This window comes from Anas acuta, chromosome 17 (genome assembly GCF_963932015.1).
Source record: "Anas acuta chromosome 17, bAnaAcu1.1, whole genome shotgun sequence".
Taxonomy (NCBI): Eukaryota; Metazoa; Chordata; class Aves; order Anseriformes; family Anatidae; genus Anas; species Anas acuta.
Window position 1 is genome coordinate 6,414,843 of NC_088995.1, and position 14,623 is coordinate 6,429,465.

The following is a 14,623-nucleotide window of genomic DNA, read 5'->3' on the forward strand; positions in this document are numbered from 1 at the left end:
TATGCTATCCTAGCACAGTAGGCTTGGAGCCAGAGCCTTGGCTCATTTAAATCAATGTCAGCAGTTTACAATAGGCTCAGAATGTGGCCCCGTCCCCTCTAAGAGAAAAGAAAATTCTTGGCCAGCAAATAGTCTTGGTCTGTTCTAAAAAAGATGCTTCATTGATACCACCGGGAGGCAGAACCACAAGACAAACATCGTTACGCTACTCCAACGGTTAGATGTAAGATTGCTCTGACTCCTTAAAACCTGAGCCCACTCACTCTGGAGTTCATCAGACCTTAGGAGAAAGGTGACTCCACTCCGTCTAACAGAACAAAAAGGAACTAGCAAAGAAAATGAAGCCAATACTTCATCCGTGCTCATTCCTCTCTTTATATCTGCAGCGCCCGATGCTTTGTTGGGGATCGAGATTATCCCGATGGGCTGCAGGGTTCAGAGCCCTGCGTGCTGAGCCATGCGGTCCCACAGGCAGCATTGATCTCAAGTAGCTCTGCCAACATGCGGCCGCGTACCTGGCTGTGCCGAGTGCCTGGCAGTCTGTCACTCCCGGCCGCGGTGGCAGCTGCATCTGTTACCAATCTTGGCTTCAGACTCGTGGTGGCCAGGAGAGTACGTGGTTGGCCTTGAGAGCCTGACGGTCTGTCTCTGCCTCTCTCTCTTTCATTTTGTTGGCTCCATATATTATATCAAATATCTTTAAAGAGCACAATTTGAATGATGGAGCTTATAATTCCATCTCGGGAGTTCTGATGACTCGAGCTTGGTTCTTGTGGTTTATGATGTCACCGGGACCCATCGATGGAGTCGTAGCCCCATAATTCACCGTTGCCCTGTTATTTATTCTGTGCAATAAATGGCTGCAGTTTAATCACCAGAGTAAATTGCTGAAGCATCTTTGTGGAAACTATAATGTTACTGTAGCAGTATCTATGGCAACAGGGATTCAGTCGTGGTGGCTAATGCAGACAGACCAGGAGCGCTGTTAGCCCCGTGCACGCAGTGAGCAAGGCGTGTGTACCGGCCTCAGGGGGATGAGAACCTGAGGGCCAGATCTGGACGAACTGTAAGAGGAGAAAAATCCATTAACTGCTAGACAGGTACACGACTGGATGTCATGTGGAGTCTGTGAAATTAGGATGTGGATCTAGACTTTACCCGCCTTTACAGAAATGCGGCTGTCATTTGTGGAAAAAGATGTTCTGGAAAAACACGTGGCTTCTTTGTAGAGATGTTAAATAAAAAAGTCTTCTGCATTTATTTTTTTTTACTTTTTCCAGTTCAGGTAGGAAAAATCACACCTGTGGATACTTGAAACAAATGATTCTGAACTTCCTACACCTAAGGTTTGAATTCAGTTGTACAATGGGCAAGAGAAGCAGATGTCTTATTTTAGCTGAGCTGTCTCAACTCTTCTTGCCTCTTGCCTCCTTGAAAGGCCTCATAGGAGCTAGAGTTTTAGTCTTGCTGGGGCATAATGTTCCTTAAGCTAAAAACAAAACACAACTTTCTTTTTGGCAAAATACATTTTGCCAAACTATTTAATGTCATCCAAACATGTTTAGTGGTTGTGGACATGCAGTTGGCATTTTAATTAGTATGTGTCTGTGATGCAGTTGTCATAATAGAACATTATATTATTTTTATTATTTGTTGTTTTTTCCTGAAGTCATATTTATAAGAAGGTTTTGCTTTCCAACTCTTAAGTTTCTATTCAAGCCCCAGATTTTCTGTTTTCTTCTTTAAAAAAAAATAATCCTGTAAGCTATAGACTTTTCATCTCTCTTTCCATCTCCCACTGCTCCTTTACTCCTCCACGCTTTCCCAATTTCTATTTTCATTAATTTTCTCTTTGGGAAAGAAACGAGGGGGAAAAACATTCTCTGTTCATCCTCTTTCAATACCCTGTGAATGCTTGTAATGCTCTGCTCTTCTTTTCTCATTTCCCTCCCTGAGCAGCCCTAAAGAAGTATTGCAGCGTGTGGTGTCAGTGCCCTGACAGTCTGCTGCTTATGGTCAATGTCATTTTACAATGTAACTTTTTAATTTTTTTTTTTTTTAACTAGGGGTTTATTATTTTCTACAAGGATCCATTGTTTTAAGCCATGCAACCAACATGTGTTTCTTGAGATATCGCTTACCTTTCAAACAAGTAGCAGTTGAGTTTCAGTCGTCAGACTTGGCTGTCTCTGGATTCATACGGTTATTCTGTTCTGGTAACCTGATCCAGCACAACAGGGTAAGAACAGAAAGAAAAGCTTTAATTTATGGAGGGTCTCAGTTCTAACCATGTAGTTGCTTAGATTTTGTCTTTATCATGAATCATTTCTAATGACAGTTTAAGAGAAAAGAGTTGAAAAGCAAATCTTACCTTTCTCATCACTGACAGCGTTTCATAACTTTAATCAGACCTTTTTCTGGCAGAGCTTTGCACGATGGGTATTATGCAAATAAATGGCTAAACTGAAGGGCTGTCCAGCAGCAGAGCAAAGAGCCTCTTCTTTCCTAACACAAGATACGTCTTTACAGCAGGGATTTCAGAGCTACCTTTAAGCAGTTTTTCTATTTGTGGATTCTTAAAAGTTGTCTAAGGAGCCCCTCAGAGGACACTTGCATTTCTTGGTCACCTTTCACAGGGGCCGTAGAAGTTCTCCAGGAGCCTCCTTTGTCAGCGTGGACCAAAGGTTGAGGAACATAAAGGTTGCTGGCCAAAGCCCTCATGGACTTTAATGCAGGCAGAGCAATGCTCCTTCCTCCAGTGTGCCAGTATCTGGAGAGTCAGTGGGTTTGTAGGTCTCATGCTGGTCTCTTTTTCTTCTTTTGTGTTTGTGGCCTGTCAGATCTTTGAGTTGCCATGTTCTCAGTGTTTGTACTTGCTGTGGGAAGACCCTTTGTCAGGCTGAAGATTTTCAGTGCCGCTGTGAAACCAAACAAATACATTTCTTGAACCCTAAGGGAGCAGCGAGAAGACCTACAAAGTGTGCTTCCCACGTCACCATGGACTTGACTTGGCTGCCGTTTTTCTTGTGTTTCCTTCGTGACCTCCAACTTTTCCTGGTTTGGAGACAAGTTTCCATCTAGGATGACTACATACTATGTTCTTTCTGACACATGTTGACAAATTCAGTTTGATTTTACCCTGCAGGTCTTTCTAGACTTAATTTTGTCATTGTGGAAGGTCATCAAAAGGGTAGTGCTATTTAAAGGCCAAATTGTGTCACATTTACTCATGGGGCCAGTACTTGGCTCCTTGAAGACGTCCATTCATCTACATGGAACTACACATGGAGTAAATGGCATCTGTTGTAAGCAAAGGCTCAGGAGCCTGCCTTACTTGTTCCAGGGGGAATACCTGGGGAGTAGAAGTCAAGTCCTTGTCCATGCCATTGATTTTACAGCCCCTCTTGGTACAAGGTGGCTTTCTGGCCCCCTCTAGTGACTGGCCACATAGAGGTTTATGAGTGAGAGACAGCCTTTCAGCAAACAAAGCAGCCATTTTCACTCCAGCAACATATGGCTTAAAATTTAGAAGTGCTATTTAAAATCCTGACCTACTGAGTTTGTTCCCATTGCTCGCAACCTGCTCGGGAGCACCATGTAACTGACTTGCTGGGACTTCCTACAGTCAGAAACTGTTCACACGGATTAAGGGTGGAACAGTCCACACTGATCTTAATGTGGTGGCATGGCCCCAGTTATGCTCCTATAAGCCCAGAGGTTCATGTCTGTTAAGGGAAGCTTGGTGGTTTTGGTGTTACAGCTGCCTTACCCAAAGAAACAGCCATGAATTGAAGGGGGTATCAAGAAGGACCATCTGCTGTTGAGTTACAATGAAACGTGGAGTGAAAATTAGGCAATTTTGAATAGGTATTTTCAGAAGCTTTTTTCTTCTTTTTGTACTGCTGGAGCTGCAAAATGGGATCTTATTTTAAATATGAATCTGAAATTTTATCCTTCTTTATCAGCAGTGGGTACTTAAGAGGCAGATATTTATCACATGCCTGCTTCCTTGGGAGAGAGTGCAAGCAATTTTTGTAACAGGTTTTCTACTACTTGGCTAATGGGGAACAGCTCAAATTATTTATTCCAAGAAGCTGGAGCAAGGTTGACAGCCTGAGGGTACACCTAAAAGCACCATAACGCTTTTGGCTTTAGATGTTCTAAGCCCCTTTAGAAACAACTGCCTTGATCTTTTAGTGCCCTGGTAAATCATTTATTCTGGTCACCTACTTATGAGTCTCCCCTCACACGTCCTATCAGATGAAATGAGCTCGATAGACAGCTCCCTGGCTTGTGTACATAGCTCACTGCTCATAACCCAGCAGATGAACTGCAACAACCCAGAACTTCAGAAGGGCTCCCGGGGCTGCCTGGTAACCTTCCTCGGTCAGGGGCAGCCTCAGTCAAATCAGAGCTGAAATTCAAATTCCTCTGACAAACAGGGTGGCTGGAGCTGGAGGTTTTGGAAGGGGTTTTTCTCTCTCGAGTTACCGCGTGGCTCAGGCTGCGGCAGGATGTGTGCTGTTGAACGTGCTGCAATCCCCTCTGCTTCTCCCTCCTCCCGCAGTGTGCCTTCCTGCTCCTCGGCAGTCTGTTTCAATTCTCCTTCACCTCGGCCTGACCAGGGTCCCCCAGGTTACCCAGTGATTCATCTCTTTGGAATTTGGGAGTGCTGCTTCTCTGCTCCTACCCAGGTTGGCAAAAGGGTTATTAAAGCATTAGAGATTAACCAGCACCTCCTTTGGTGAATATTTAGGCTGAGAGCACTTGATGCCACACATCATTTTACACAAGTATTCTGACACCATGCTTTAATACTGCACCTCACATTTCTCTTTAAGCATGATTGTGAACAACTTTTCCAACTGCGATTGTACTAGAGGATCCCTGACACTGGTAATGTACATGAGGATTGATTTCAAGTGGATGCATGTTTGGATTGTCCTGTTTCTATTTCTGAAGGCCTCCCAAGGAAGCTCGCTTACTCTTCTCACCCCATCGCCTCCAATGGGACCGAGTCATTGCATTCAGAGTGCACACAGTGACACCTCCGAGAGACTTGGGCTGTTCTCTTGTCTCACTTCTGCTCTCTCCCAGGCTGGATGCACGCCCTGGAGGTATGTGGTTTGTCTCAAGATATAAGACTTCCCTCCTCAAAAACTACATTACTTCAACAAGCCACAACGGTCTGGCAAGAGGGAGAGGGATGCTCTGTTAGTGCAGCTTTCCACAGAGATCTTTTCTGTAAACTCCATGCAGCCGGAAACATGCTCTCACTCTCCTGAGCTCACGTGCGTGCACATAAGCACATTCCCTCATGCAGCAATTTCAGTGATGTTAAAGTACACAGACATGCTTGCTTACACATGCACAAATACTTTGTTGTATTTGTGCCTAAATACGGGCAGAAATTCTCTTATCTGTGCACACAATCACACTCATGGAAACCCCAACCACCAGCACGTGCTGCTGTGCGTGTTAATGCCACCAGTACGCACGCTCCCTCTCTCTCACAAGCATGCATGTGAGGACGCAAGCACATTTATGCACCTTGCAAAGAAGTTGCAGAATTCGGAGGGAGGGATGAATAAATCAGGTCTGAAGGGACCTCTTAAGATTTAGTCCAACCTCCTCATCCAAACAGGCTCAGGGCTTTATCAGATGTTTAAAAACCTCCTGGGTTAGAGTTTTGATAAAGCAATTTTCTGTCCTTATATCCAGGCAAAACCTTTACTCCTTCAATTTATTACTTTTATTATGAAATTAATTTATGTCTTTTGCTCCCCTGCCACACACACAAGCAAAGAGCCTGCATCTGTCTTCTCTATAACATCATAGGTATCAGAAGGCTCTTATTAGGAGTCCCCTAAGCCTTCTGCAGCTTGGACAAACTCACTCCCCTCAACTTCTCTTTATAGAGCCCATGCTTCAGCCCCTTCACCATCTCGGTGGCTCTCTGCTCATCAGCATCTTCCTTCTGCTTGTGGACTCACAGCTGGATACAGAGATATTTACAGAGGAATGGTCATTTCCCTTGACCTACTGGCTTTGCTCCTGTTACAGCACAGGATGCTGTTAGCTTTCATTGCTGCCAGGTACCTGTCAGCTGGGTATCCATGTGCTCTTGGCTGGAACTGGACTGATAACAAAATAGTAAATACAAAAGCCAAGCAGTGTGCTTTGCTTCTTAGCAGTCTGTGCTAAAATCTGGTGGATCTGAGACCTCAAAGAGTTCCATGACCCTCTTCAGGAGATCACAGTACTTGATCCAGCTAGCGGGTAGAACAGGGTGGGTAAGATGACCTTCAAGATCTATTCCATAACTGCATGATCATGGCCTTCCATGCTCTTCTTTCTGGCCTTGATGATCCACTAAAAAATTTACCTTTCTCTTGTTTGGAGGGAATCAGCCATTTGAAATCTCATCTTCCAGTCCTGTCCTCATGGTGGCCGGTATCTGCACTGGTCACAAGGCCCCATCCAAGTCCCATTTTTCAGAAGTAATATGGGAAGGACATCCATGATCACTGGCTCTGCTGAACAGCACTAGGACAAATGATGGGCTCACGGTGCTCTTACAGTACCGGTGCTTCTGCACTGACATAGCCTCCAGTGCAGGAAATAGCTGAGCACCGAGAGGTTGCTCAGTGTGATTCATCCACATCACCTACAAATCACAGGTTAAAAACCTTGCAGTACTTAATGCGGGGAAGAACTTCAGACTCTGCAGAGACTCCTACTTATCTATTATCCTGTAAGGCATGCACTGAAGGGAAAGGGGTATTTTTTTTAGTTTCTTTTCAGACCCTAATTAGGAGAATCCCTGTTGACACTTCTCAGCTTTGTGCAGAGCCACCAAATACACCAACAAACAGTTGTTTGAGCCAATTCTATTCAGGTAATCACAAAATTAGGTTCTCCTAAATGCTTCTAAATCCTCAGGAAGTGTCATCTTGAGCTACTCTGTGTAGGATCTTGTGTGTTTTTTTCCCCAAAATATTTTTGAGATCAGTTTTTCATATTTCATACGGTAAAGCTCCCACATCTTTTCTTGGTGCAGTTTGAATTTGGAGAAGTGCCAAAGGTAAGCACTTCATATGGGGAAGCCGAGTTTCCAGAACTTAGTCAATTGCTTCCTTACTGTCTGATCCTCTCCACCCTTCCAGAAGAGAAAGGATGCCAAGGAGTGTGAAATTTCCAGTTAATTTCTAGAGTCCACATTAGCCCTTGCAGTATTTCTGACATAAAGTGGTTTCTTTGATCAGAGTCAATATTTTCAACAATTTCATACCTGGGAGTTATTTGTTCTAGAATTACTTTAGTTACTATGTTCGCAGTAGCAGATGCTGAAGGGAAGGTTCCACCCACCCTGACAAATGATCTACCAAGACTAACAAGTATTTAAATCTACCTACTCTAAGGAGTTCTGTAAAATCTACCTGTACATTTTGGAAGCGTTGAATTCCTGGTTCTTGCCCCCCTTTGGGCTGACTGCAGCTAATTTTCCTGTTTACCTTTTGACATATTACACAACTCCTGCATACGTGTTCAGCCAGAGTGTATATATATATTCCTACACATACATATTTCCATAGCACCGCATCACACATTGCTTGAATTCCCCAGTGACCCTCTTGATGTAAAACAGTTAGTATTTGTCTCATTAGCGCTTTCTTCAGCGTTTCTCTGCCATCAGGGAGTATCTGTTTTCCTTTGGACTTCGTGACTCTTAATTCCTTAAAGACCTCTTTCTCTTAAAACTTTTTAGTTCTTTTTAGTTTTGGGTAGGGGTAGCTCAGCAGTTCCCTGAATCCTCTCTGGATTTATTCTTCATTCCCCCTCAGACACTAGATGCTCTAAATATTTGACTTCTCTTTCTACAAAATTTATTTTCTGATGCTTTCAAGCCCTATTTTCCCAGAAAGTCAAATAGCTTGTTAGTGGCTTCCTTCACAGCTGTTTTCTCCTGTCCTAACAATAAAAGATCATCCACATATTGTAACAGTAACACCTCCTCGGGAGGTGAAAATTTGTTCTAGAACTTGCCCAAATAAACTGGTGGCCCTGTAAACCCCTGAGGTAAAACTGTCCATCTGGATTGTTGCTTCCGCCCCATTTCAAGGTCTTTCCACTCAAAGGCAAATATATCTTTGCTCTCAGGGCCTGAGAAAACCCCATTAATAACACCATTATTCCAGCCTAACAATTTACTATTTGAATGCCCAATTTCATTATCAAATCCTTTCCCCCCAAGGTAGTCCCTGCCTCAGGTGCATGCAATAATTGCCCAGTGATCATTCTATCCCTGGTCTCAGCTTGGTGTCCCCAGAAAGTGGCACTGTTATCCCAATCCCTTCTACCCCCATCATATTTAGGGTTTTATTAGTTAATTTCAGCCTTGATACTTCACATGGCAGTAATGACCTAGCTGCCCTAGTGTATTGGGTTCACATGGCAAGGTTCTGGTAGCGGAGGGGGCTGCAGTGGTAGCCCCTGTGAGAAGAATCCAGCAGCTGCCCTGTGTTAGATAAGGGCCAGTTTCAGCTGGCTCCAAAGGGGTCCACCGCTGCCCAGAGCCAAGCCATGAGCAATGCAGTTTAAATCTCTGAGAGCACACCCAAGAAGAGGAAAAAAAAAAAAAAAAAAACTGCTCCACAACAGCAGCTGGGAGAGTGAGGAGCGAGAAACATCCCTGCAGACACCAAGGTGAGTGCAGAGCAGGGGGAGTGCAGTGCAGAGGTGCTCCAGGCACCGGAGCCAAAGCCCCCCTGCAGCCCACAGAGAGGCGTTCCCTGGTGAGGAAGGCAGACCCCCACAGCCCATGGTGTACCGCAGTGGAGCAGCCCATTTAGGAACAGCCAAAGAAGGTCAGCACCCCACAACAGAGTAGAGGGGAGAGTGACTGTGAAGGAGCAGTGGAAATGAAGTACCAGGGACTGACTGCAGGCCCCACTTCTGCCTCCCTTCCCTCCCCCCACCCCTTGTGCCACTCAGAGCAGGGAAGAGGTGGAAGCACCCAACACACTGCTCGTCCTCTTTTTCTTAAGCTTCTACCTTATTTTGGAACAGTGAGGCCTTCTATTGTCCATTTATCTACTTAGCATTTCTCCTTATTATGACTACACAACTACCTTGGAATACAGAAAAGTCATTCTCTACTGCAAAAACACCACTTTCTTTCTCACACTTGTCAGGCTAAAAATTCACCCAACATCATGTTCTGTTCTGTTTCTGAGGATAATTTCATGCAGCACTAACTGGTAAACTGAGAGCACCTGCAAGGTGGACATTAGTGATGTGCCATGTAACTGTCACATTCAGTTTGTCTTCAAGCTAGGAGGAAGTCTGGTAGGTTTTGGTGTTTCTGAGGGGGATTCTTTCTCATTTTTCAGATGGGAATCAGGATAGTGGATGGAGACCAGGCCACTCCTCTTGGCCAGCTATTCCTGATTCTTTTTCGTTGGCCATGAGCCAGCCTGCTTGGGCGATGAGCTTCCCCTGGGACTCTTCACTGCTACTGAAGAAGCTCAAGCTTTAAGACTTTCGTCTGCACCACAAGCATGTAAAGCACAGGAATGCTGTCGCCACGTATAAGGTACGCACAGCAAGCTGAAGTGACTTTGAAGTGGCCACCAGTGTGTACGAGCACATGGAATATTGGTACTTAACCTGGGGTTCAGGGAACAGTGACTTCTGAAAGCTTTCAGACATGAATGTGTGTGGATGTGTATTTAAATGCAACTTTTTTTTAGCTACCTGTGGCTCAGCATAAGGGAGGCTCAGCTCTGGTTCCAACGATTTGCTTGAGTAACGCGTTCATTGGAATGGTATAAGATTGGTAACATCTTACCTAAAAGTAGTGGTTGGCCTCTTTTAAGTGTTTCCCTATACATTTGCTGTTAATACCTTAGTAATGGTAATCTGTGGGGATTCTTCAGATATACAAGAATGGGAATGTGTATCTCTGTGTTCATGTGTGCACACATCTGAGAACATCCATTCGCATTTCAGGATGGGTTTCTTTCTTATTTGGTGTGTGCATCCTTCCACTCAGCCAGTCCTGTGTGGATGTTCAGGGTGTGTGTTGCAGGCTGTGGTCATGCATGTCTGGATGTGCTTTTATTATTGCCCAGCAGATGTAGGTTTGTCCAGACTTTGTACATGCACATTTTAGGACAGAACGAGCATTGGTTGGTTCGGGAAGGGATGCATGCTTTACACCCAGGGGCCAAATCCTGACTTTCCAGGTGAAGCTAAAAGTGTCAGCAGCACAGTTCCTAGTTAGCATATTGCCTCTGACTGACAGCTGGGATGTAGGGGGATGACTTTGGTTGGCCTAGCTCTCATTTGCTCTGAAAAAGAGCAGCTGATGCCCTTGACTAGCAAGCGATGCCTGGCGCAGCCTGTCTGATCGTGGCCACAGGCCTGGTCACTCATCTCAGCCAACCCTCCTGGTTTTGTTCCTGGCCATTATCAATCAGACTGCTGGAGAGATGAGCCTCTTCATGAAATTTGTATTGCTGCTCTGTAGAGACCTGAAGGTTTAAGTCTGCCATCTGTCTCAGATAAAACGTGGAGCGCAGCGCGCGCTGTAATCCTGAGGATGTCTGCAGGTTCACGTGGTGCTGCGTTTGTGTATGTGCATCCGAGTGTACACTGAGGGTGCTTTTATGCTTATCCTGTGTGTTGGGGTGGGTGTGCAGCTAGGAGGGCTGAGGCTGCGAGCGTGTTTGTGTCGGTGCCTCTGTGGATGCACGAGTGTTTGTTTGGAGCTGGCTGGGGACAGGCAGGTTGCACGCAGCGCCATGGAGGTGGGTGTTATTGTCACATCCTTGCTAGCAGCAAACAATGTCACGTCTCTACCTGGCCTGCAACATGACACATGCTGTAAAAACAGCAGCACCAACAAGCTCCAGAGCCACAGGAGAAGGCAGAGCTGCTCTTTTTGCTCATCAGTTAGGAAACCATGCCAACCCCAGCAAAGCACGCCGGGATCGAAACCAGCTTTTGGACTGGGACTCAGGGAGTGAAAGAGAAGCAGTAATTCGTTTGCCATTGCCCTCAAGCCAGGAAATCCAAACCCCAAGCATATCCCAGGCCACAGCACATTCGAATCGAAAGAGTGTCAGTGAAGCACTCGCACGCCCAGGCAGTGGCGCACACCCGCGCGCACAGGCACGCCCGCGTGCACACGCGCAGGGAGAACATCAGGGGCAGAGAATTGTTCCAGCACCACTGTGGTTAAGATGCAGAGACAATCTCGAGTTTTCAGGCCATAGCTGTCAGGATGCTTTGGTATATTCATCACCCCCCACTCCGTGGTGATAAAAATTTACACAGCCAACGAAACGAAGATTAATTTCATGTGAAAAGCTGACAGAATGGCCCATGTCATTGCTTTATTTGTGCCAGCACTCAGTAACTCGGTGCAAGTTCCATTGAGGTGGCAGACACCCCGTCCCCTTGAGCCATCTCTTCTCCTCTCTAATGATGCCACCGTTTTGACAAAACCAAGCAACACAGCCGGTATGTGCGAATTTGGAATTAATTTTCTTTCAAAAGGTCAAGTATGTTAATGAGCTTTTGGCTGCCTGTGTTTTCTTTCTTGTGTTTTTCCCCTGTTAATGGGGGAAGAGGGAAAAAAAGGAAGGGGGGGAAATAATTACAGAAATAAAAATGAAAAAAGGAGGGAAAGAAAGAAGCTGTGAACATCAGAAAAAGCAGGATTCAGTGCAGATTTTTATGGGTTCCCCTCTTCTGGGGCTGAGGCAGACTAATTGTATCAGCGCAAGTCTGTGCAGTTTGCTTGGAGCTGTTGAGTGAGGCCAGGGATGTCACGGATAGCAGAGTTGGTGTAACCTGGCACAGAGGAGGTGAATTGCACCTCCTTTGCACTCAGGAATTGACGGCAGCCCTGCGTGTTGGCAGCTGCCTTCGTTTTCCATCACAGAAAGGCTGAGCCGTGCTCAGCGCGGGTCTGGGTGTGTGCTGGGGGCGCAGAGAGCAAAGGAAGGTGGAGGAGAGAAAAGGGTTCAGGGGCTTGAGCTCTTGTGCCCATTAGTGAGAGGAAGCTGGGAAGAAAGCTCCGGTGCCCTGGGAGAATTGCCAGGGCCCGATAATTCATCTAGCTTAGAAATATGTCAAGTAGGCAGTTTAAAGAGAAATTGTCCCCAGCTCATGCAATTGTTATGAGCTGTTTGAAATAACCAACCGCCTCTCATCCCCGTGTTCCCAAATTTCCTGCCTTTATTCCTGCAAGTCAGACTTTGCCACTTACCCAGTCATCCCGGTGTCAGGAGCTGGTTTGGTTCCTCGAGGCGCTGGGTGATGATCACCATGAGAAAAGGTGGCAGAAAGAGGAGACGGTGTGTCAGGGCATGAGGAAATGAAGCTGCCCTCCTGCATTCTCCTCCTGGCTTTGTCACTCTCACCTGGATAGATTTAGGGTAGGATTCATCTTACCTGATGTTAGCATTAATCAAAGTGTTTGGACTGAACTAATTTTCTCGGTTTCCTTTCTTTTTAACAGAGAAACATGGGGAGGAACACATATCCCACCTAATTCAAGATGAGAGAAATTCCATTCTGGCAATGAGTTTCTTTCTCTGTTAAATATAAAGTGAACTTAAACAATTAGCTTGGACCGAATCCCTACTTTTCGAGGCTTAAAATTATGGGGTGTGACTTTCCCCTCGTTCTCTTCTCCCTGCTCCCATGCTGGCTCTCATTTCCATATACAGCCTAATCCTACGGGCAGGGGAAACTCAGCATTGCTCACAGAATTTGTATGGGTGACATAGAATCGATGCCTTTCACAACAGCTTGCCCAGGCTGGCTCCATGCTTATCCGTGTTGTGGCAATACAGCTTTTGGCTGTGAGCTGGCCATTTCTGCCTAGCCTTGCTGGAGTAAGCCCAACATATGGGTTCTTGGGCATTGTCCAAACTGCCTGTGTTGACTTTGGAGGGTGCGTGTTTTGCCATCCTGGCTACAGTGCAAGGAAAATTGATGTGCAGTGTAGCAGTGCCACTGTCAGCCGGGACATATTTAAGGGTGACCTTAATTAGAATTTTGTTGTTGTTGTTGTTTTACACCCTACGCAGCTGCTTCTGTTGTATGGGTCCTTTTGCATGTATGATGCTCGCATGCTCACCGCATGAGTCACCCTGCAGCAGGGCTGCCTCAGACTCATGTCTGGGGCATGGATTTCAAAAGCACTCAAGTGACCAAACTTAATGATTTTCAGCTGACTTCTAGTATTGTCCTAAACATGGAATTCTTACCCATAAACCACAGTGCTGCCCACGCTCTCCCCCCTCTTTCCCAGGCTCCATCGTGTGCATGGCGGCACGTTCTTCTCTGCTGACCCTGCTGCAAGGTAGAGTGCTCTGGCACGCAGGTAGGGTGGGGAGCTGCGGGCAGGAGGATTCACCAGAGGAATTTGGGGGCTCTCTTGCATGTGCTTGCATGCATTGTCTCAAAATGTACGTGGGCACTTGCACCTGTATGTATTCTTCCACTGTAGAAGCTGTTGTGTCGTTAAGCAGGTACTATATTCCTCCTTAGAGGTGGCTTCATATCTGTGATGGAAGGAAATGATTTGCTAAGCTCTGTTAAACCCCTTCATTACACCAGACAAAGTGGGAGAAAAAAGGTATTTAAAATATTTTGGGGGACAAATTATATTTTGAGTGCTCAATTCCAGCAACAGAAAAATATGTGAAATGTACCCAAAGAGATTGTTTCATTCATGGACTTGATAAAGTAGGGCATCCCTGTTCCCTCTGTCCTATTGTTGCCTGGGATGTCAGAAGAGGACAAGATTTATAAGAACTTGAGTTCTTAGGGGAACTTCTCACCCAGTAGCTCCCTGGGGCTTTAGCTAAACTGTGGGATATTCAGCGTTTCCCAACTCTTGCGTTGAAGACTGTCTCCTCTCTTCCCAGCTGCGAGATGTGGCTGTGCACCATTTCTGCTTGCTCCCCTCCCACGCTCTGGTTTCCGTAGGAAGGAATCCTGGGCATGTGAGTCAGGGAGTTGTAGCGTGCTCTGGTCGTGTCACCAGTCTGAATGATTCAGGGCTGAGACCGCACAACACACCTACCCCGTGATTTGCATATAGCCCTTGGGACGCTCAAAGCCACATTTTCCCAACACACCAAGTTCTTGAGAAAATGCAACTGCTTGTTTTGGTGCATAAATATAAACTTAACCCTTAAGAGCAGAAAGCAGATCTCTGACCAGGTGTACCAGGGAAGGGGATCTGCTGCCCCCCTCCTAGCACTCCCCATACGTGCAGGTATCATCTGGGGCGCGTGGTGTCCCTTCTGGCTGTGTGCTGCGCTGTTTGCACCACGTTCTCTCAGCTTCTGCTTCTCTCTCTCCTCTTGTTTTTTTCCCCCTGTGTGAGAGCACTGGCGCCTATGATGGAAGGTCATCAGCGAGGTTACTCAACTGGCTCCAAGTATTAAGGCTTCCTGCTCTGCTACGATGAGCTGCCAAGCCTCCCCTCCCCACTGCTCACCACAAACCCGGTGTCTGTCTGTCTCCTTCACCACCCTTCTCATCCCCCTGCCACCAATGCAGAAAGCCAGATGCCCGTACAGCATGCAGAGCGAGAGGG

The 14,623-nt window shown here is 46.1% G+C and overlaps 2 long non-coding RNA genes across 3 annotated transcripts in view; one reads left to right on the forward strand and one right to left on the reverse strand.

Moving 5' to 3' along the window:
* The window catches only part of LOC137841408 (uncharacterized), a 210,727-nt gene that overhangs the window by 34,265 nt on the left and 161,839 nt on the right, over nt 1-14,623 (forward strand). For both annotated transcript variants that reach the window (XR_011088606.1, XR_011088605.1), the window contains exons 4-7: nt 1,281-1,346; nt 2,067-2,239; nt 4,963-5,117; nt 9,393-9,595. This is a non-coding gene — a long non-coding RNA (uncharacterized lncRNA). The remainder of the gene's footprint in view (nt 1-1,280; nt 1,347-2,066; nt 2,240-4,962; nt 5,118-9,392; nt 9,596-14,623) is intronic.
* Nucleotides 413-13,088, reverse strand: LOC137841411 (uncharacterized). The gene is made up of 3 exons (XR_011088610.1): nt 12,278-13,088; nt 2,142-2,221; nt 413-1,064 (listed from the first exon to the last, which is right to left on the reverse strand). It is a non-coding gene; the product is annotated as an uncharacterized lncRNA (long non-coding RNA).